The sequence below is a fragment of the Solanum dulcamara genome, chromosome 2 (assembly GCF_947179165.1).
Source record: "Solanum dulcamara chromosome 2, daSolDulc1.2, whole genome shotgun sequence".
NCBI lineage: Eukaryota > Viridiplantae > Streptophyta > Magnoliopsida > Solanales > Solanaceae > Solanum > Solanum dulcamara.
The window spans coordinates 57502047-57526411 of record NC_077238.1 but is presented as its reverse complement, the minus strand read 5'-3'; the positions used below and the strand labels follow the sequence as shown (position 1 = coordinate 57526411).

At 35.6% G+C, this 24365-nt stretch overlaps 1 pseudogene; it reads left to right on the top strand.

The window, feature by feature from the left end:
• The first annotated feature begins 16968 nt into the window (after window positions 1–16968).
• LOC129871936 (glycerophosphocholine acyltransferase 1-like) lies at window positions 16969–20405 on the top strand (annotated as a pseudogene).
• Window positions 20406–24365: the final 3960 nt, after the last annotated feature.

Here is a 24365-nt window from a genome sequence, read left to right as displayed (position 1 = left end):
TCCCCAAAACCATCCAAATTTCATATCTATTACATCAAGTGAAAAACACAAATTATATTCCCCTTGGAAAACCTCAATAATCATTAAACTCATTTGAAAAAAATAGGGTACCTCTATCTCCAGAATTGCCTTCAGGCCATTTGGCAATTATCAGAAACTATAAACCTTATAGACCTTAGCGACGATTACTACCTCATCAAATTTGCAAAAGCTAAAAACTATGACAAAATCCAACAACAGGGGCCATGGTTTATTGGAACCCAGTTCATATCCGTTCATAAATGGAAACCTAAATTCAATCCCTCCTTAGCCCAAACCAACTACACCACTATTTGGATACGCCTTCCTAAACTCCCTACTGAATTTTATGATCTCGAAAATCCTCCAAAATATAGGTAACCAAATAGGCATAATCCTTAAAATAGATACAGTAACCATGAATGCTACTAGAGGAAGCTATGCAAGATTATGCAACCTAGCTCCGCTTTCCAAGTCAGTGCCAGTGAACAATCTACTAGGCACTCGTCTCCAAAAAAATACACTATGAACCCTCTACACTATTATGTACTTTATGTGGACGACTTGGGCACCTACTTCATTCATGTCCAAATAAACCTAACGTATTCCAACTACATCACAAACTACTACACCAAAAAAGGAAAACACGTCTATTATGTCTACCAAATCAAATGACGAAGGAGGGTGGACCACAGTAGTAAACCCAAAGAGGAAACCTTGTAATTACCAAAAGCATGTTGATACCAAAAATACACAACCTACCATCTATAACACAATTCTTACACCTTCTAAGACACAATCCCAGGGCCACAAAATAAGTGAAGTTGTAGGGCTTCAAGTGCAGAATAATCTCAAGGTACAAGAGCCCCCTAAACTTCTGATTCAGCCTAAAAATAATGATCATAATTCCACGTAAGGAGATGGGGCCACGATACAAGAAAAGTATACAATGAGCCACGTTAGAAACATATTATCCAAATTTTCTTTCAGTGCCACAAGTTCAACCAACGAGGACACAAACAAGAAAAAGAAATCAGTTACCCCTCCTACTCTACACTATAAACTACCAACTATCCTACCAACCACCTCTACTTACAAAGAAATATCCACACAATCTTACCATTAAAATCCCAAAATCATGAGAACTATCACATCCCGTCAGTATGAATCACTTTTTTATAATAATCTAACACCAAATATAACTATAGTTACTAAAAATAGACAAAACATGCCCCAAACAACTACTAAGTATGACAAAACGGCTTTTCCTCCAAACATACAAACTGCAAACCATACTACTAACACTAATATTGATTTATTGATGGAGAAGACTACATGCAAAGCTTGCAGTAAAAAGGTACATGCAAATCTTCAAGTACCTTCTAGTATAGATATTAGTAACCCTAATCCAACACTAACAAGTCCACATCTCGCCAATCATCCTTGGATCACCTCACACAAACTATTGACAATTCCTCTAACTCCCAATTATCAATTTCCTCAATCTCATCAAATGAGATTATGGAGTCATCTACAAATGCCAAGAATGGCCAACAATGCCAATCCACCACCTTTCCTACTCCTCACACTCCTACCACTATACCCATTGCCTCACCCACAATTCTAAATACCTCACCATTTTAACTTTCTTCCACCACCTATGCAGCCAACCTACATGTCAAGCAACCCAACATTCCAACACCTTACAAACCCCCTTATCTCCTACAACCAAAATTATCCAAACATGAACCCCCACTTAATATAAACCTTTCCCTACAATCTCCAGACTTCTCCATATTCAACTTAAGAAGGGATGCTAGATCTCACTCAGCCACTCGGCTCCACCACCCCCATTACCCAGTCTAATATTAGAGAGACTAACCAACAGCTTCAGAAGACTAGATTCAATCCAACTAGAGTTAACTCGAGAGCTGACAATATTGGAGTTCTATCATATCCTTCATTACTCCTAACCAACCTAAACAGGTAGCACCTATCACTTACATACCAACTGAACAGCTTTGTGAACTCCTCATTACATCAAATGCTCGAAATGCAGAACCTTTATCAACAGTATGAGAACCCTTTCTAGTAGAACGAGGAGAGTATGGACAATGAGAAAGACGACCAGATAGAAGATCAAGTTGTGCCGGAGATATCAATAACAATAGAGCCCTTGTTCCCTATATACCACTAATAATTGGAGACACTAAGAGAAAGGGCTCCAAACATCCTCGAACCACTAACTCAAATACTTTATTTGAGGAACCCTCTGACCTTAAATATGCTACTAAACATCAAAAGAAGCTTCCTAATCAAAGTCCCACAAGGAGTGTCAAAAATAGACATAAATATGTGACACTTAGCCTCATATATGCCAAATAAATATATCCCGCTAATGGTCCCAAAAATAATGGACAAGCAGGTGATGGAAACTGAGAATGCATTCAACTTATGACCAACTGTGAACTTGGACGTGCATCTAGCCCAAGGGGAAAATGGCACCACACAAGAGGAACCTTTAAGGAAGATACTACTATGGAATTGTAGCGGTGCAAGGAATGCAAACTTCATGAATAATATATGTGCCCTTATGGAATTTCATCAACCTACTATACTAGCTCTCATTGAGACAAGATGGAAGACCACAATAACTTACTGCATGCTATGGATTTTACAGATGTCATTCAAGTCCCAGCTATTAGCTACTCTGGAGGAATTGTATTATTTTGGAGGAGGTCGGAACTCACTGTCGAACCTTACGTGATAACTGGCCAAGAAATTCATGCCACTGTTGAGGTAAGCCCAAACTCTCCCAAGTGGCTCTTTTTCATTATACATACTAAAAATACTTATGCTCTTAGTAATAATCTCTAGAACAACCTAAGAAATGTATCGATTGGCCTTGGCTTCTTTATGGGTATTTTAATGAAGTTACAAATGCTTCGAAAAAATTAGGAGGTCAACCTATTAGCAATAATAATTGTTCTTCCTTTTTAAGTTGCTTAGCTGATATGAATATGATTGAACTTGGCTTTAATGGTCCAAATTTCACTTGGAAAAATAGACATAAGAATAACAAATCTCTTATCATGGAACGACTGGATAGATTTCTTAGTAACCACGCTTGGCTAACCTTCTTTCCTAACTCCAGTGTCCATCATCTACCATGAACCCACTCCGATCATTGTCTTATACTACTAAATTGCTTTGCTAGAACTACTAATTCTAACAATGTTTTTAGGTTTGAAACTATGTGGCTTTGACACCCTGAATTTCCCGCACTGGTGAGAGGGATATGGAAAAACAACAACAATTATGGTGGCGCTCTTGAAAATTTTTTCCACACTGTAAAACAATGGAATATGAATACTTTTGGTAATATTTTTAAGCAAAAGGAGAACTTGCTAAATCCCCTAGGAGGTCTTCAGAAATTAAATGATTCCCAAAAGATGGTTTTCCATCAAAACCTAGAAATTAAATTAGTTGGCGAATTTAATGAATTTCTTAAAAGGGAGGAAAAATTTTGGAAGCTAAAGTCCAGAATATAGTGGCTAAATGAGGGAGATGCTAATACAAAAAATTTCCACGCCTCCATTACTAATAGAAGACGTAAAAATAGAATTTTAGGTATAAATGATACATTAGGCAGTTGGACTTTTGACAAAAACACTGTTAATGATATCATTACCAATTGCTTCTAACACATCTATTCGACGGATTTAACTAAAAGTGATTATCACACTCCTCATATATGTCTTAATGCTTTATCACCAGAGATTAAGGATGGCATAAACAGAACTCTTGAAAGGAATGAAATTAAGCAAGCAGTTTTCTTCTTCAAGCCTTTGAAATCTCCTGGGCCGGATGGCTTGCATCCTTTTTTTTCTAAAAATACTGGAATGACACTGAAGATACTGTAACCAAATTATGTTTGGAAGCCTTTCATACTAGCTAACTCCATTCCATCGAAAATAAATAAAACTTATATTTTTCTTGTTCCTAAGATTAAAAATCCTGAACAGATTACTCGCTATAGATCCATTAGTCTCTATAACACCATATACAAAGTTATTACCAAAATCATTGTTAACATAATTCGTCCACACCTTAGTAAAATCATTAGCCCTAACCAATGTAGTTTCATTCCCGAAAGGACAGTTGTGGATAATGATATCATTGTCCAAGAAGCCATACACTCCTTCAAAAAGACTAAGGGCACTTTTGGTAAAATTCTTTTAAAAATAGACCTAGAAAATACGTTTGAAAGATTAGAATGGTCTTTCACTCGACAGTCCCTCCATATTCTTAATTTCCCTGCATATCTTTTTCTTCCATCTCTATACTTATTAATGGGAAACCTACCAATTATTTTCTCTCCAGCAGAGACGTTAGGCAAAGCGATCCTCTATCTCCGTATATTTTTATCATTTGTATGGAGTCTCTCTTGCGGCTCATTAATTATGCGATTCAACAAAGATATTGGAAACCTATAAAAATAAGCAGAATAGGTACCTCTATCTTGCACCTCTTATTTTCTGATGACATCATCCTTATGGAAAAAGCAAACATTATGAATGCATATTCAATCATTAGCATCTTTAATACTCTAACTCAACAATTGGCACAAAACATTAATTTCAATAAATCCTTGTCTTTTTCTCTCCAAATGTAAGTCTTGAAGACAAGAATATTCTCTCCACATCAATGAACATCAGGATAAAAGATAACATAGGGAAATACCTTGGTCTCCCAATTACAAACCATCACCCTAAGAGTACGGACTACCAATACATCATCGACAACATGAATCAAAAATTGAGTGGATGAAAAACACGTTTACTCTCCTTAGCATCAGTTCTTGCCTCTATTTCTTCCTACACAATGCAATATAATTTACTTCCTACATCTATTATAAACCATATTGACCGCATTCAACAAAATTCTAGGGCTCCATGCCGGACAAAAGAAAGCTTCATTTAGCTAATTAGAACCTCACTACTACCCCTACTAATCTAGAAGGGCTTGACATTCAAAAACTAAGAGGTAGAAATAGTGCTCTCTTAATAAGCTTAAATTGGCAGCTTACGAAAAACACCGATCAGTTATGGGCAAGAATCCTTCTAGGAAAATACTTTATTAAAAGCTATAGACACAATTTGGAAAACCCTTGCAAAAACTCACCCTCTCTTCCTTAAGGGCGTCTCTTGTAATATCAGAAATGGAAATAATATCAACCTCTAGGAGGATAAATGGATCAAATCAACATATTCTCTAACACAAATGGTCCATGGTCCTCTAAAGAAAATGGATCCTATTATGTTTGTTAACCAAATTCTTAAGAATAATGCTTGGGATCTCACCAAATTATCTTTCGATATCCCTAGTAGCATCAAATCCTTAATACTTACCACTTACACCCAAACATCCCACCAACATGAAGATATTCTCTTTTGGAACCAAAGCATCGATGGTCTTTTCAATACTAAAAGTGCTTATGAGATGTATCTCTCTATTATAGAACCTCCAACTTCCAACTCCAACTATAATTAGGTGTGGGAAATAAAATCCATCATCAAAATAAAATATTTTATGTGGCTCCTTATCTCCAATAAACTTCCAACTTCTGCAGAACTGTACAGAAAAAATATTACAACTTCCAGGGAATGCTCTTCATGCCCAAACTCAGAGGAAACCATAGACCATGTTTTTCTCTAGTTCCCCGAATGCCAAGCTCATCTAGGACGCATTCCATACCAAGACCCCTAAACAAGACCTCTTCAGCAAAGTGCAACAGCTATGGACATCTCCTATAAACACGACCATTGACGATCATTATGTTGTCCCCAATAACAGATCTCCTACGGGACTGATTTGGAAGATCCAAAACAAAAAATAGTGGAATTTTCTAGTAACAACATAATGGAGGCAATCACTAAATCAAAATGCAATTATCTCCAAGAATAAAATGTTTGTTATGCTTAATATCTTAGTTTGATAGGTATCTGTCTTAATTCGACCCTTTATTCGAGTAGTTTTTTCTTCAGCAAATTGCCAAGGCCTATGCTTTTTAGTTTGTACACAAATACAGCAGGCCTTTTCTAAATCGTGAATTCCTCAGTCCTTTCTTCTGTGATGAACTGTTGGCACTAGTCCTACATTTTGTCTTTGTGGACCAAGGAGAAAAGGGGCTCAGCAGGAAGAGGAATGTACCATGAGAGAAGAAAGGAGGCCAACCTCTTTTTAATCTCAATCATTCTTTGAAATATTTGGAAAACTCGAAACCATAATCTTTTCAAAAATACCAAGTTAGGTCAAAAACCTCCCACTTATCATACTATATCCTTCCAAGCTATGGAGTTTTTGCACTTATCTCAAAATTTTGCTATAAAAATTCCATGGCACAAAACGATAGTCCATTGGTACCTACCACTCATTGGGAAACTTAAGCTAAATGTCGATTGTTCTTTCGACCTACATTCAACTATTGGAGGGACAAGAGGAGCTATACATAATCACTTAGGTGCATGGATTGTTGGGTTTAGATTCAAAGTCAAAGTAAGAGATGTCCATCACGCTGAAATTCTAACTTTGGTACATGGACTGATGCTAGCAAAAAGTTTAAATCTTAAGCAGTTTGTAACAACCCCTAAAATGTTGTATGTCGGTATTTCAATTCTCGATAAAAATAATACAATCTCTGTATTTTGGGCATAACTTTTCATAGGTTGGTCCAAATTAGGTGATTCAAATTTTTGAGTAACCAAAACATCATTACCTACAACTTTTATGAATAACATATCTTAAGATTCGCAGTATAAGTAGATAAAATAAATTAATCTTTGCAAGATATAGTGTTGTGACGGAATTGAGTATTTATAGAAGAAAATTCATATATCACTGTATGTTGCTCCAAATTGGTTGATTCTTGAACTATATGAAACTATACTTCCATATCTACAATTCTTATGAAGACACCAAATCCTAATTAATAATTTATCTTATTCAAACGCAGCTTCGAAAAAGAGTCTTCTGTTAAAAAGAACTCATCTTACCTACCATGGAAAGATCTAGATACATTTGACATCATTCATGACATAAATTGTCCTCTATTTAACATCATCCATGACATCACATATATTCCATTAAATTTTCAGATTTTCTTTATAATTATTTTATTTATTATTAGGTCCCTCTTTCCCACCTATAAATACCCACCTTATTTCCTTATTTTATTCATCAAGCTTTCTTAAGCACTTCTTATCTCTATATACTTCTTCTCAAATATAGTTTTAGTTTTAGTAGTATAAAAATACTACTCCGGTGATTCTTATACTCTGGATAGTACACAAAACGCTCCGGCGAGAAAAAAAGGCTAGGGGTCCAAGAGTGTTCCAATTCGGAGTAAACCTTCGGATTTAAGGTATGTAAGGCTTTCATAGCATTGAATTGAGTTCGTCAATGCGCCCAATATTTAAATTCATTATAATTGAGTTATAGTTGAGTTTTATCCAAATCTTGAATTCTAAATAAATTAATTCTTCTTTTATTGAGTTTGATATATTTATGCATTAATATTATTATTATTGTTATCTCTCATATTATTGGAATTATTGTTCATGGCTACTTTCCCATGAAGCCTAATTGATTTGATGTTCATGAATATTTTTACACATATTTTGAGTAAAGATGTTGGCTTTTTATTATTTTCATTGATAAAAAGAGTAATATGAATTAATACTATATATGTATTTTATTGAGTTTTGAAAGAGAAAAAAAGCTGAGTTTAAATGAATTTGAGTAAATGATGTTTTGAGCAAGATATTTTGATGAGATATAAATGATGTTTTTTTGAAGTATAATGATTGATGAAGAGGTAATGAGATGAGTTTGACGATTTAAATTAAAGTCCAATGAGAATAGATGATGAGATTAATATGAGCACATATTTTTAGAGTAGTATTGAGCACCGAGTTGGGTAAGAGTTTAATTGACTCAAACCCCAGAACTACGTAGCTAGCGTAGGATGGAGGCTATGCCTCTTAAGTCCCAAAAAGAGGACTTTGATGAATGGATCCAAGATGGTGATGTCCTTTACCCTGGCAAGGTATTGGATGGATGTGGCAACGACATTGCTTCGTTATATCATTGCTAGCTCATACGTGATGGTTGTCGGTTAGAGAAACTCCCAACTGAGTAAGCATTGCTTATTATTATTATATTTATTATTATATTTTAAACTTGCATTACATATTCATGTTGAGATGATGTTGAGTTCTGAGCTGAGTTTTCTTGAGAGGAGTTTCTTGATATCTGTCCTTACCTTCCTGCCATTTTACATACTCATACATTCCACGTACTAACATCATTCGACCTGCATCATTTTATGATGCAGATACAGGTGTTAGAGATCCTCAACAGGCGCATCGTTGAAGATCATTTCTTTTCAGCTATTTGGTGAGTCCTTCTTGTATTCGAAGGAACTCCTTATCCTTTTATTATTATTGAGTGTGATGTTTCTTTTGAGGTAGCCATGGATATGTCATTGGCACCATCTAAGAGTATTAGAGGCTTCATAGACAGAGTTTGATGATGTAATCGGAGTAGTTCTCCTTAGAAACTATTTTTTCTAAGAATTATCTATTTTTCCTTTGATTATAACAAGCCCACATTAGTATTCTTAAGTCTTCCGCTGATGAATAAATAAGAAACGAGACCAAGTGGTTCTCTTGGAAGCCAGAAATGGTTTCTGAGTGCCGGTCATGACAAACTTGGTATCAGAGCACAGAGTTCAAGAGTCCTAGGGTGTCTATGAAGCCGTGTCTAGTAGAGTCTTGTTTATGGGTGTCTCGTGCACCATATTTATAATCAGGAAGCTATAGGACATTAGGAATTACTTCACTTCTTTCACAATCTGAGTTCGTGCGATAGAGTTTAACTCTATAAAATCTTTGTTTCTAATTCGTGCATTTACATATTTCAGACATGCCTCCTAAATGTTCAGCTAGTCAGAGGAACGCTGCCAGCACTGAGGTTCCACAGTCAGTGATACCTCTACGGAGAACTAGGGGCCTACCTACAAGGTCTACTAAGGTACCCCAAGTACCTACTGTTCAGACCACTCCTACTTTTGAGGAAGATTTTTGAGAAGCGATTGCTATGCTCACCCAATTGGTGGCTGCTCGAAATAGTAGCCAGAGTTCACCAACTCCTAGCTCTAGTTATCAAGAGCCGTCTGCTGCCACGAGGATCAGAGATTTTCTGAGAATAAATCTGCCAGTCTTCACGGGTTCCAACGTTGATAAAAATCCCTAAAATTTCATTGATGAGATGTGGAAGATACTAAAAGTGATGCATGCTACAGAGATCGAGGGGTTGAGTTGGTGTATTATCAACTCAAGGATGTGGAAAATGTCTGGTATAACTAGTGGGAAGAAAGTAGAGGTGAAGATGCAGAGCCTGCTCTTTGGGATGAGTTTGAAAGAGCATTTCTTGATAACTTCTTTCCCCAAGAGCTACGTGAAGCAAAAATTGAGGAGTTTGTGAACCTCAAGCAAGAGAGTATGACTGTGAAAGAGTATAGTTTGAAGTTTATTCAATTGTCCAAATATGCCCCAGAAATGATTCCTCATATGAGGTCTAAGATGAGGAAGTTTGTCTCTGGCCTAGGCAAACATGTAAAGAAAGAATATAAGTCAATGCTAATGATTTCTGACATGGATTTTTCTAGATTGATGGTGTATGCTCAGCAGGTTGAGGATGACAAGAAAAAGGACCGAGAGGAACACCTAAGCAAGAAGGCTAAGTCTGCTGGGCATGAGAATGAGCAGAAGCAAGGGAAGGGTAATAAGTCTTTCTTTCAGAAAAGGTCTTCCAATTATGCACCTTTCCCAACAAATGCTTTTACACCTAATACCAGGTATGATCAGAGATCGCTAAGTCACCAAAACTTCCGATCTCAGGGTTCTCAGTCCCAATTATGTATGGCTCAAGGTTCTAAAGGGAAACCACCATGTGCTAGATGTGGGAGGCTCTATTTGGGAGAGTGTCGTGTGGGAACCAATGCTTGCTATGGATGTGCAAAGACAGGTCACTTCCAGAATAAGTGTCCTTGAAAGAGGCAGGGAGATGGAAGTAGTAGAGCTCAGTTTTCTTCTGCAGCTCCACAGAATAGAGGTAATCATAGAGGTGCAGCTTCAAGTGCAGGTGGGGGAACCAACCGTCTGTATGCTATGGGTAGTCTCCAAGACCAAGAGAATATACCCGATGTTGTTAGTGGTATGCTCCGAGTCCTTTCTTTTGATGTGTATGCATTACTTGATCCGGGTGCTACATTATCTTTTGTGACTCCTTACTTGGCTAGTAAATTTGAGATCCTTCCTGAGTGTCTTCTTGAGTCTTTCAGCGTGTCTACTCCTATTAGTGAGTCTATCTTAGTTGAGATGGTCTATAGAAATTGTACTGTGTCAATCTATCATAGGGATACCATGGCTGACTTAGTTGAGTTGGACATGTTTAATTTTGATGTGATTCTTGACATGGACTGGCTTTATTCTTGTTATGCTTTAGTTGATTGTAGGACCCGAATTATCAAGTTTCAATTTCCAAATGAGCCTATCTTAGAGTGGAAGGGGAATTCTGTAGCGCCTAGGGGTAAATTTATTTCCTACCTTAAGGCCAGAAAATTAATCTCTAAGGGATGTATATATCATATAGTCCAAGTCAAAAGTATTAATGATTAAACTCCATCTCTTGAGTCAATTCCTATTATGAATGAGTTTCCTGAAGTCTTTCCTGAGGATCTACCCAAAATCCCTCCTGATAGAGAGATAGACTTTGGTATTAATGTCCTTCCTGATACACAACCTATCTCCATTTCTCCTTATAGGATGGCTCTTGCTGAGTTGAAAGAGTTGAAAGAACAACTGAAAGACCTCCTAGATAAGGGGTTTATTAGGCCAAGTGTCTCACCTTGGGGCGCTCCTGTCCTATTCATGTGAAAGAAAGATGGGTCCCTTAGAATGTGCATTGATTACCGACAACTAAACAAGCTCACCATTAAAAACAAGTACCCTCTCCCTAAAATAGATGATTTATTTGACCAACTTCAGGGTGACGCATGCTTCTCTAAGATAGACCTCAGATCAGGCTATCACCAGTTGAAAGTGAGAGAATGTGACATCCCGAAGACGGCTTTTCGAACCCGTTATGGTCATTTTGAGTTTCTTGTTATGTCCTTTGGATTGACAAATACTCCAGCAGCTTTTATAGACCTCATAAACTGAGTATTCAAGCCATACCTAGATACGTTTGTAATTGTCTTCATCGATGATATTTTGGTCTAATCTAGAAGTAAGAGTGAGCATGCTAATCACCTTAGGATTGTCCTTCAAACTCTTAAGGAGGAGGAGTTATATTCTAAGTTTTCAAAGTGTGAGTTTTGTCTTGAGCCTGTAGCATTCCTAGGAAATATTATATCTGGGGATGGAATCCAAGTTGATACTCAAAAGATTGAGGCAGTTAAGAACTAGCCCCGACCCACCTCTCCAACTGACATAACGAGTTTCTTAGGTTTGGCTGGTTACTACAGGAGGTTTGTTGAGGGATTTTCATCCATATCTTCACCATTGACTAAGCTGACCCAGAAGAAGGCTAAGTTTCAATGGTCTGATGCTTGTGAGAAAAGTTTTCAAGAGTTGAAAACTAGATTGACTACTGCTCCAGTACTATCCCTACCCGAAGGAACAGATGGTTTTGTAATCTATTGTGATGCTTCAAGAGTTGGGTTGAGATGTGTATTGATGCAAAAAGGTAAGGTCATTGCCTATGCCTCCAGGCAGCATAAGACTCATGAGAGGAACTACCCCACTCATGACCTTGAGTTGGCAGCTGTGATATTTGCTCTTAAGATCTGGCGTCACTATCTTTATAGTGTACATGTGGATGTGTTCATAGACCATAAGAGCTTACAGTATTTAGCCAAAAGGAGCTGAATTTGAGGCAGAAAAGATGGCTAGAGTTGCTCAAGGATTATGACATAAGCATTCTCTACCACCCAGGTAAAGCAAATATAGTTGCTTATGCTCTTAGCAGTTTATCTATAAGGAGTACAACCCATGTGGAAGAGGAAAAGAAGGAGTTGGCAAAGAAAGTGCATAGACTTGCGCGTTTGGGAGTTCACCTTATTGACTCTAGTGAGGGTGGTACAATAGTATGAAATGGAGCTGAATCATCTCTAGTTGTAGAGATGAAAGAAAAGCAAGATCAGGACCCCATTCTTCTTCAAAGGTAATTGGGATGATCTTTTACCTCTTATTGAGTTTGCATACAATAATAGTTTCCATTCGAGTATTCAAATGGCTCCTTATGAAGCTCTGTTTGGAAAGAGATGTAGATCACCAATTGGTTGGTTCGAAGTTGGTGAAGATGAGTTGACTGGACCAGACTTGGTTCACTAAGCTATGGAGAAGGTGAAAACCATAGAAGAGAGGTTGAGGACTGCTCAAAGTCGCCAGAAATCCTACACTGATGTTAGGAGAAGAGATTTAGAGTTCGAAGTGTATGATTGGGTATACTTGAAAGTTTCACCCATGAAGGGTGTGATGATATTTGGAAAGAAAGGGAAGCTTAGTCATAGTCCCCGCTACATTGGTCCTTTTCAGATTATGAGGAGGGTAGGTAACGTAGCCTATAAATTGGAGTTGCCCCCAGAATTAGTTGTTATTCATCCCGTGTTTCACATCTCTATGCTTAAGAAGTGTTTGGGATATCCTTCATTTGTTGTCCCAGCTAAGAGCATTGGGGTGAAAGAGAGTTTGAGTTATGCAGAGATTCCAGTTCAAATTCTTGATCGCCAGGTTCGCAAATTAAGAACTAAGGAAGTGGCATCTGTCAAAGTCCTATGGCGAAATCAATTTATTGAAGAGGCTACATGGGAAGCTGAAGAAGATATATGAAGGCTAACTATCATCATGTATTTTTGCCTTCTGATGACGATATTCAAGGTAATATTCCTTACTTCTACCTTTGAGTCGATGTTTATTCTTGAGTTTGAGTCATTGACCATTTGAGTATCAGAGTTTTTGAGAAATTGATGTGTTGATGATATTCATTCTTTATGTCTCCTATTTTCATCTTCATTCGAGGACGAATGATCCCAAGGGGAAGATATTGTAACAACCCCTAAAATGTTGTATGTCGGTATTTCAATTCTCTACAAAAATAATACAACCTCTGTCTTTTGGGCATAATTTTTTATAGGTTAGTCCAAATTAGGTGATTCAAATTTCTGCGTAACTACAACATCATTACGTACAACTTTCATGAATAACATATCTTAAGATTCGGAGTATAAGTAGATCAAATAAATTAATCTTTGCAAGATATAGTGCTGTGATGGAATTGAGTGTTTATAGAAGAAAATTCATATCTCACTGTATATTGCTCCAAATTGGTTGACTCTTGAACTATATGAAACTATACTTCCATATCTACAATTCTTATGAAGACACCAAATCCTAATAAGTAATTTATCTTATTCAAACGCAGCTCCGAAAAAGAGTCTTCTGTTAAAAAGAACTCATCTTACCTACCATGGAAAGATCTAGATACATTTGACATCATTCATGACATAAATTGTCCTCCATTTAACATCATCCATGACATCAATATATTTCATTAAATTTTCAGATTTTCTTTATAATTATTTTATTTATTGTTAGGTCCCTTTTTCCCACCTATAAATACTCACCTTATTTCCTCATTTTATTCATCAAGCTTTCTTAAGCACTTCTTCTCTATATATACTTCTCAAATATAGTTTTAGTTTTAGTAGTATAAAAATACTACTCCGGTGATTCTTATACTCTAGGTAGTACACAAAACGCTCTAGCGAGAAGAAAAGGCTAGGGGTCCAAGAGTGTTCCAATTCGAAGTAAACCTTCAAATTTAAGGTATGTAAGGCTTTCATAGCATTGAATTGAGTTCATCCATGCGCCCAATATTTAAATTCATTATAATTGAGTTATAGTTGAGTTTTATCCAAATCTTGAATTCTAAATAAATTAATTCTTCTTCTATTGAGTTTGATATATTTATGCATTAATATTATTATTATTGTTATCTCTCATATTATTGGAATTATTGTTCATGGCTATTTTCCCATGAAGCCTAATTGATTTGATGTTCATGAATATTTTTACACATGTTTTGAGTAAAGATGTTGGCTTTTTATTATTTTCATTGATAAAAAGAAGTTATATGAATTAATACTATATATGTATTTTATTGAGTTTTGAAAGAGCAAAAGAGTTGAATTTGAATGAATTTGAGCAAATGATATTTTGAGCAAGATGTTTTGATGAGATGTAAATGATGTTTTTGGAAGTATAATGATTGATGAACATGAAGTGAGATGAGTTTGATGATTTAAATTAAAGTCCAATGAGACTAAATGATGAGTTTAATATGAGCACATATTTTGGAAGTAGTATTGAGCACCGAGTTGGGTAAGAGTTTAATTGACTCAAACCCCAGAACTACGTAGCTAGCGTAGGATGGAGGCTATGCCTCTTAAGTCCCAAAAAGAGGACTTTGATGAGTGGATCCAAGATGGTGATGTCCTTTACCCTGGCAAGGTATTGGATGGATGTGGCAACGACATCGCTTCATTGTATCATCGCTAGCTCATAAGTGATGGTTGTCGGTTAGAGTAACTCCCAACTGAGTAAGCATTGCTTATTACTATTATTTTTATTATTATATTTTAAACTTGCATTACATATTCATGTTGAGATGATGTTGAGTTCTGAGCTGAGTTTTCTTAAGAGGAGTTTCTTGATATCTGTCCTTACCTTCCTGCCATTTTACATACTCGTACATTCCACGTATTGACGTCATTCGACCTGCATCATTTTATGATGCAGCTACAGGTGTTAGAGATCCTCAACAGGCGCATCATTGAAGATCATTTCTTTTCAGCTATTTGGTGAGTCCTTCTTGTATTCGAAGGAACTCCTTATCCTTTTATTATTGTTGAGTGTGATGTTTCTTTTGAGGTAGCCATGGACATGTCATTGGCACCATCTAAGAGTATTAGAGGCTTCATAGACAGAGTTTGATGATGTAATCGGAGTAGTTCTCCTAAGAAACTACTTCTTCTAAGAATTATCTATTTTTCCTTTAATTATGATAAGCCCACATTAGTATTCTTAAGTCTTTCGCTGATGAATAAATAAGAAATGAGACCAAGTGGTTCTCTCGGAAGCCAGAAATGGTTTCTGAGTGCCGGCCACGCTTAGGGTACCCTCTCGGGGCGTGACACAGTTACTTGTGGAAACAGACTTTCAGGTATTACTAAACTCCTTTTACGGTAATAACCCACTTTACTCACATATTTTTGCTAATTGTATGGCCTTACTTCGCTAGTTGGACGGAGCGCCACTATAGGACATTCTGAGGGAGGTTAATCTAGTACTGATACTTTAGCTAACTATGGAAGGAAGACGAAGGATCCACAAGTTATTACTAACCAAATATAGATTTTTGAAGCATTTCCTTCATTTGTATCCAATATGATGGATAGAGATATAAAGGGAGCTAAACAAGTCCCTTTGTGTTAAATGCACTAGACAGAGATGCGAATGGAACTAACCGGTCTAGTCTAGTTCCACTTTAGTATAGTTGAACCTTCTATTAACTAAATAATACTCCTTCCTTGTGGTAGCAAAAAAAAATAGGTAAATACTTTCAAAGTTTTTAGTTTTAGCCAAATGAATGATTCATCGGATAATCGTATGTTAACAGACACTTTAAGTGCTAATACCTTCGTAAAATGAAAATGAGAACCTCGTACCCGTTATTTGGAGTTTTGAAAATATTTTTCTATTTTAAGTATTTCAAGATTAATTTAAAGATTTCTTGATTTTTCTTTAAAATTAAGTAGCTACTCTGTATCGTTATCAAAAGTTGAAAGAAGTATTAAGACTTTGATTATTTTCGAGTATTTTTTGTTAACTCTTTACTTTCTCTTTTCAACACATTTCTCTACAAAATAGTTTTAATAAAGGGTAAAAGTCTTGATATACGCCTCAACTTTGTCATGTAGACCTGATATATCCACGTTATGAAAGTTACTCATATATATCCCTATCATTACACAAATGACTGGCATATACTCCACAGTTATAAAGGCGGCTCACATATATTCTCTGTCGTTACAAAACTGGCTCACATATACACTTTTCATCTAAAGAAAGTGAAAAAAATACTTTTTTTTAATTTAAATTTTAAATTTTTTAATGTATGGGGGTATATTTTGTTTTGTGAAAGTAAAAAAAAATAATAATATATATATCCATACATGAATATTTTTATAGAAAAGTTTTGGGGCATATTTAATCCTTTTCACACATTAATAACTTTTTGACTTCTCTGATTATCATTATTTGAGTTTCTAATTTTTATTTTATTTTTTCTTTCATTATTTAGAGTAAAAATAAGAGAAATAAAAAAAATGTGAATGGAAAAAAAAGTAAAAAAAAATTAAAACTATTAAATTGCAGCTATATTGTAATTTAAAAATAATTCTTTTTACTATTATATTGTAATTTAGTTGTTTAATCTATAAAATAAATTGGGGCATGTATAATAAATTTCACAAGAAAATTAGTGAGATGAATAAATTTGATCATCAAAATAATAAATTTAAATTAGCCGTTGAATCAAAAAAGTCAAAAAAAATAAATTATATGTGAGAAGGATCAAATATTCCATTAGATGTATTATTTTTTTAATAAAATTTTTTTAAAAATAAATTTAAAATTAATTATTTCACTTTTGTTAGAGGAAAATGATATATGTGAGTCATTTGTATATACGAGGACACTTTTTTATTTTATATTATATAATATTATATTTATAAGCAGCAGTGAGTAAGAAAAGGTGTAAGCCATGCAGGAATATTACAATGGAGATTCATTTGGGGAAGTAAAGCAGCGCTTAAAAGATCGATCCAAGGTACCTATACAAAACTTAATTTATGATCATGTAGAGTTATTAAATGAACAATTGATAGTTTTTGATTTGCGTGTGTGAAATTTTTCCTTAATCACTTTGTTCCATGTTTGATGTATAATATTTTTGTAGAAAACGAAGGAGAAAACAAGACAGTTGTTGTCCAAACAAGCGGTTAAGATCGCCCAACGTGCTGAGGAACATGAACCATTTATTAACAAGGTTCTACTCAATATTCATTCACTCCTTCTATGTGTAAGTGTTATGAAGTTGCAGCTAATTAATTAATTAATTTGCAGGTGACTCATTTCTTGAGAGTTCTTGGCTTTGGGGCATTTTGCTTTATTTTGGGTGCAAGTGAGTATTTGCTTTTTCATGATTCTTCTGTAATTACCCAACTACCTAATTGCGGTTGGGCCACAGGATATTCGGTATGTTTACTGTTTGTTCTACCTTACCTTTGTACCTCTTCAATGGATCTACTACAGATTCAAGAAATGGCATTACTATCTTCTGATAAGCATACTCATAATTTTTGTTTTAACAAGTGGGAGACCTACGTTGTGTGCTCACAATTTTCACTTATTCAACAAGATTTCCCTAGTTGTGGTTTGCAATTATTTTAAACCCATAATACATGAACTTGTCCTTTGAACTTGGCCTCAACTATATCTATTATGTCTTCCAACTTTGGATGTGTATGAGTACCTAATTAAACTTGTATATAGTTGAATAAATAGACACGTGAGTCTTACATGAAGACCCTACAAAATGCAGGCAGGACATATGTGTTTGCTTAACCACCTATCTACAAGTTTAATTACATATTTGTGCACACTCAAAGTTGAAAGACATAGATGTCTGACACCGAGTTAAAAGACATATTGATGTATAATGCCTATTTTAAAGCGTTCATGAGTTGTGTGGTAAATGTGTTATATATAGAACACATACCTCAAATTAAAATGGAAAAAAAAATGGTTGGTTCCGACAGGAGAAAGGGCAATTATTGTGGCCAGCGCTAGAGCATCATATTGAATTGCTTCCACATTTTGAGTTTGCTTTTGTTGTTCCTCAACTTTATGTGCTATTGATCTCCACTCTATTATTTGTTTCACATCTCTTGCTGATTTTCAATATAGATCCGTACTGTACCATAATTGAACTGATTGCAGGTTACTGGAAATGATTAATTTATTGTATTTTCTTCTTGTTTTGTAGGACTTCTGTTATTATGCAAACACAATTTTTATAATCATGCTTCTGGCTTTTCCTACAAATGAGAGGTTTTTCATGGTTTGTTTCTCGTTTGCAAAGGTATGTCTCTTATACAAAGCTTTATTTCTCACCACTCACTTCTCAAGTCCTAATTATTTCTCTTAAATTAAATACAACTGCAGGGTCCATTAGCATGGGCATTAATCGTTTGGCGCTGTAGCTTAGTTTTTAGTTCAGTTGATAAAACTGTCAGTGTCTTCATACATCTTTTACCTGGTAAGTGGGATTCCTACTGTAGAATTTTAGCCTCTTTACTGCACAAGTCAATGTATGGTTATATGCTCCAAAGGAACTTTTTTTTCTTAATGTTAAAACAGAGTGCCTTGTTTTGAGAAACAATCTTGACTACAATTCATTTTATGTCAAGCTGCTACAATTCCCTAGAATAATTAGTTATTTAGTTATATGAGGAGTCTAATAGTTGATTTAGTAGAATATTCAATGTCTTAGTTTTAGTAAGAGTCTCTTCTAATTTAGCTGTAGGAGGATTCTACTACGTTTGTTATGTGTGTATATAAAGACTTACGAGTAATAAAATTTATGTGAGCAAGTTCTTCATTCATATTTTTTATTTTGTTGTCTGCATCTCTCTCCAAAAATCACAGCACTTTCCGTTATGGCTGTTGTTTTAGATTAGCAATATAGTGTGTCGAATGTAGTTTGTTTCGTGTTGGATGTCCATTTTGGTATTTTGTTTCTCTCACTCTTGGTCTTGGAATATAATCTTAGAGAATAACTAAATCTGTTTTTTTGTCAAAGCTAAGATTGCTTCTGGAGGATTATCTCCTTGAAAAAGAGAATAGTGTATAAGGGCCGAATGAATTAAGTTCTTAATTCAACATTGGGTTTGGGGGAAGCTCACTTGGTGAGCAGTGGCGGATCCAGGATTTCCATTAAGGGAGTTCCGGGAAAAAATTGTGCTTAAGATTTGAACTTGGAACCTAAGGTTAGGTTTGAACCCCTCAACCACTAATCCAATCTCTAATCTTCTTTTCAAGAGGTTCAAAATTAATATATAGACATAAATATTATTTAAAATACCTTATATATACAATGTAATTTTTTGCCGAGAACCCTCTGGATTACCTCTAGGTCCCCTACACTAGGAGGAAGGTGCAAACCCCGTGCCCTCCGCATACACTAGGAGAAAGGACCGTAGGTAGCAACCTCTTCTACGACATGTTCCCATCTCCCTTCTCTATGTAATAATTGGAAAAGAAAAGTACAAATTTTGACTCTGGGATTTGGAAGATTTTTACAAGACTTGTGTTGCCTGGGAAATAACTTTGGGCTATAGAGTTGTATCTACCTCTGAGAATATAATTATGATTATCAGGGTTGGTTTTCTTCACAATACAGTGGTGGGATCCTGTGTTTTTTGGAGCTATGCATCCAGAGGGTACTCCAGATAGAGCATCATGGCCTTATGTAGAAAACCAATCGTACCTTTGGAAATGGCTGTTTTTTGTTCCATTAGCTACTTACTTTCTTTGGCAAGTTCTCTATTACCTCATTGTAGAGGTCCTATGTCGACGGAGACTCTTACGAGACCCTGAAGTTATGACTTCTTACAGGTAATTAATTATGGTAGCATTATATATTTTTGTCTATGTACCTCTTTTTTTCTTCATCCTTGTCACAATGGCGGATTCAGAATTCTATAGCTGGTTCTGTTCTTTTATCCGAATTGCTCAATTGTTGAGGTTTCTTACAATTTAGTAACTTGATAAATTGACAGGGCGCTCTCCAAGAAAGCGAAAAAAGAGAACAACATGTGGCGGTTTTTAAGTTGTTTGCTTGGTGATCAGAATCGGTTAGTAATGTTTATTCTGCTCCAGGCTATACTTACAGTGGCAACTACAGCACTTACAGTGCCCTTATTTCTTTCATATAAGTTGCATGTGGTATACCAAATACTCAACGTCTCAGCATCCTTATGGAACGGCGGAAATTTTGTATTAGAAGTGATGCCAAGACAGGTGATTCTCAAGGAGAAGAAGAAATCCAAGATGCGTGATGTTATAGAACAGTAACATGAGACTCCTTTGCAGGAGAGCTCCATGGAAACTAGTAGTGCTTACGAAACACCCCAGTGATAAGAGTAACAATCTCTCGGTTGGAGGGTTCATAATTTGGTTCAATGTTAGTTGTCAGTAACATTTGATTTGTCTCTAGTGTGCAAATCTTTAGAAGTTTGTGGATTTGGTGGAAGAATATGAGCCAACATGTTTCTCGTATGGTCACATGTAGTGTGAATTAAAATTGAATGATACCAACTTACATACGTAGTTGAACTGACCAAATAAATAAATAAATGAGAGTAGACGAAAAATTAGGTGGGTAGGTATTCTTCAATAGTAAAGAACCATGAAAAGAGAGAAGATTAGACGAATCAAAGAACAAAATAAGTTTTCACTTTTCAGATAAAAGTCACCACATCAGAATGTGACCTGATGGCCTATACCCTTCTTCCAGTAAACTATCAACCTGGTCCTTAACTACAACAAGAAAAGTAAATAATAAAAAAAGTAAAGACATATTTTATGTGGAAACCCCCTTGCTTAGGGGAGGAGGAAAAACCACGATCTGTTTCACAAGATTTCACTCAGATTCCACTATCAAACAAAGAGCAACAAATGATTACAAATTTTTGCAATTTCAAGGATTAAACTCTTAATCTCTTCCCCCTAAGTATGATACCTGGAATTTTCAACCACCAAACAACAATTCTGTTTTCCACTAAACTAATCCCCTCAGATTAATTTAGACTTCAAAATAACTCATCCTAACTAACTCTAGCTACAGATTACAAAATCAGCACAAGAAAGATTCAATACAAACACCAAATTCCTTTTAAATCAGCAAAGAAATAAAACCCAGAAACAACACAAAATGACAATCTTGAGCTCCATTGTTGTTCCTGCATTTCTATTACTTGAGAGTGAGAGTTCTTGCCTTTTTTGGTGTGGGAGAGATGATTTCTTGAAGGCTTATTTGTGTCAATATAGATGAGGCATAATATAGGATGTCCATGTCCTTTTGGAGAAATTCTACTGGCAGGAGTCCTGCCACACTGGCACATTCCGAGCACTCACAAATGGTTACCGACAATGTACTATTTTGTTAGCTGTGACTTTCAGTTGTACAAAATAATTCAATTCTAACATAACATCAAGTCCCTCACCAGATCCCAGTTTTTCAAATCATCAAAAATACTATCTAACAATTTTGCTTCTTTTTGATGATGACAAATTCAACTGCAAAAAGCTTATCAGTTTCTCAGAATCAACACCATAATCAACCAACACTCCCCTTTTCACAAACACTTCCCCCTATCACTGTTACTTCCCCTTTTTAGTCAGATCCCACTCCTTATTTGGTTCCATCAGCATTAAAACACACAGCATAGCACACAGCCCATACAACACACAACCTATATTTTTTTCCTTTCGAAATCATTAAAAAGGCAAGCAGTAAACCAAGTTAAAGAATAGCATACTTGCTTCCTCATCATAGTCAATATATTAGAGTGAAGACTAAGCTTGGTCATTTAAGCTCTTTTCAACAAATTCAACTTCATTCGATTCCTCTCAAACATGTCTTTACTCAGGGGTTTAGTGAAGATATCAACAATGTGATCCTCAATCTTGCAAAATTGCATGTTAATTTTCCCTCTTTCAACATTGTCTCTCAAAAAGATGTCTAACATCATTATGCTTGGTCCTCTTGTAATGAACTGGACTCTATGCCATATTGAGAGCACTGGTGTGGTTACCCATAAGTGGAATAGTGTTTGTAAGCACACCAAATTCTTGAGTTGTTGTTTGATCCATAACAACCTTGCACAACAAGATTCAACAGCTACATACTCAGACTCAACTATTAAAAACGCAACTGAATTCCTAGAAAATGATCCATCCTAGAGGTGCCCTTTCTATCAACTTGATATCCTAAATAATCTTCATCAACATAACTCACAAGTTCAAATAAATCACTTGAGGGATAATATAGGACCAAGTCCCATATTTTCTTCAAGTACCTTAGAATTCTCTTAGTAGCCTTCAGATGAGATTCTATTGGCCTTGCTTGAAACCTAGCACACATTCCAACACTGAACACAATATCTGGTCTGCTCGCAGTCAAATATAACAATGAATCAATGCTACCCTTGCACATGGTTTGATTTATTTCATGACCAGGTTCATCTGCATCCAGTTTGGAGCTTGTCCCCATATGAGTGTCAATAAGCTTGTCATCCTCCGTTTGGAATTTCTTCAGAATCTCTTTGATGTTTTTTCTTAACTAATTGAGGTCCCTACTAAAGATTTCTCTATCTGTAAGCCCAGGAAGAAACTTAATTCACCCATCATACTCATCTCAAACTCACTTCTGATGAGACTTGATAATTCATCACACATTAGTTCTGATGTTACACCGAAGATGATATCATCCACATATACTTGAATTATTAGCAAGTCCCTTTCCCTTGTTTTCAAGAACAAAGTGTTATCAATTTTGCCTCTCATAAAGTCATTTTCCAACAAGAACTTGGACAACCTCTCATATTATGCTTTTAGTGCTTGTTTCAAGCCGTAAAGGGCCTTATCCAACTTAAGGACATGATGCGACTGATCTACATCTTCAAAACTAGGATTTTGCTTTACATTGACTTCATCTTTCAAGTAGCCATTCAAAAAGACACTTTTGACATCCATTTGGTATAGCTTGAAACCCGTGAAGGTAGCAAATACAATGAGTATTCTTATTGCTTCCATCATTTCCAAAGGTGCAAAAGTCTCACCATAATCAATGTGTTCTTCCTAATTGTATCCTTAAACCACCAATTATGACTTATTTCTGAGAATTGTATGATATTTATCAAGCTTGTTTCTAAAGACCTACCTGGTCCCTATGATGGTTCTGTCAGTTGGTCGAGGAACCACATGCCAAACCTTGCTTCTTTCAAACTAATGCAATTCTTCTTGCATAGAGTAAACATATTTTAATGCTTCTTTTACATTTTTGGGTTCAATGGAGGAAATGAACATTGAGAATGCCACCATATTTCTCAGTTCAAATCTAGTTTGAACACCTAAAGGAGAAATAACATTATCAATGGGATGAGAGGATTGATGTTTCCATGTTGACCTTCTTAATTCAGGATGACTTGCCTCTACTTCTGCATTTGTGTCACCATCATCAACACTTTATGGTTGAGCTTTATTACTTTGCTTTGGACTATCAGCCAAACCAAGTCCCTCATTAAGAATAGCTACATCTCTAGGAAAATGAAGATAGTCGTTATATTGATTTTGATTATCATCATGGTTCGTCATTGATTTTGTCTCTCTGAAAATGGATTAGCTTTTCAACTAATCTTCATCTTGATTTTTCAATCTCTTAAGTTTACCAGATTCATTAAAAATTACACGAACACTCTCTTCAATGCACTGTGTTCTCTTGTTGAAAATTCAATATGCTTTCATGGAAGTAGAGTACCCAACGAACACACCTTCATCACTTGTTAGATCGAACTTACCAAGATTATTTTTACCATTGTTGAGAACAAAACACTTGCACCCAAAAGCTCTTAGATAAGTCACTTTAGGCTTGCTGTTGTTCAGTAGCTCATATGGTGTTTTATTGAGAATGGATCTTATCAAACACATGTTTATAACATAACAATCAATATTCACTACCTCTACCCAGAAATTCTTTGAAAGGCCATAGTTTATTAACATAGTTCTAGCAATATCTATCAGGGTTCTGTTATTTTTTTTACCACCATTTTCTTGAGGAGTTCTAGAGGCTGAGAGGTTGTGATGTATCCCATTTTCAGCATAGAAATTGTCCATCTTAGCATTTTTAAATTTTGTCCCATGGTTCGACCTAATCCCAGCAATCTTGCAGTTCATCTTTGTTTTTATCATTTTGGCAAATATCATAAGTACATCATAAGTTTCATCCTTAGTTATCAAGAACATGGTCCAAGTGAACCTTGAAAAATTATCTATAACCATCAGAATGTATTTCTTTCCACATCTACTTTGAATTTT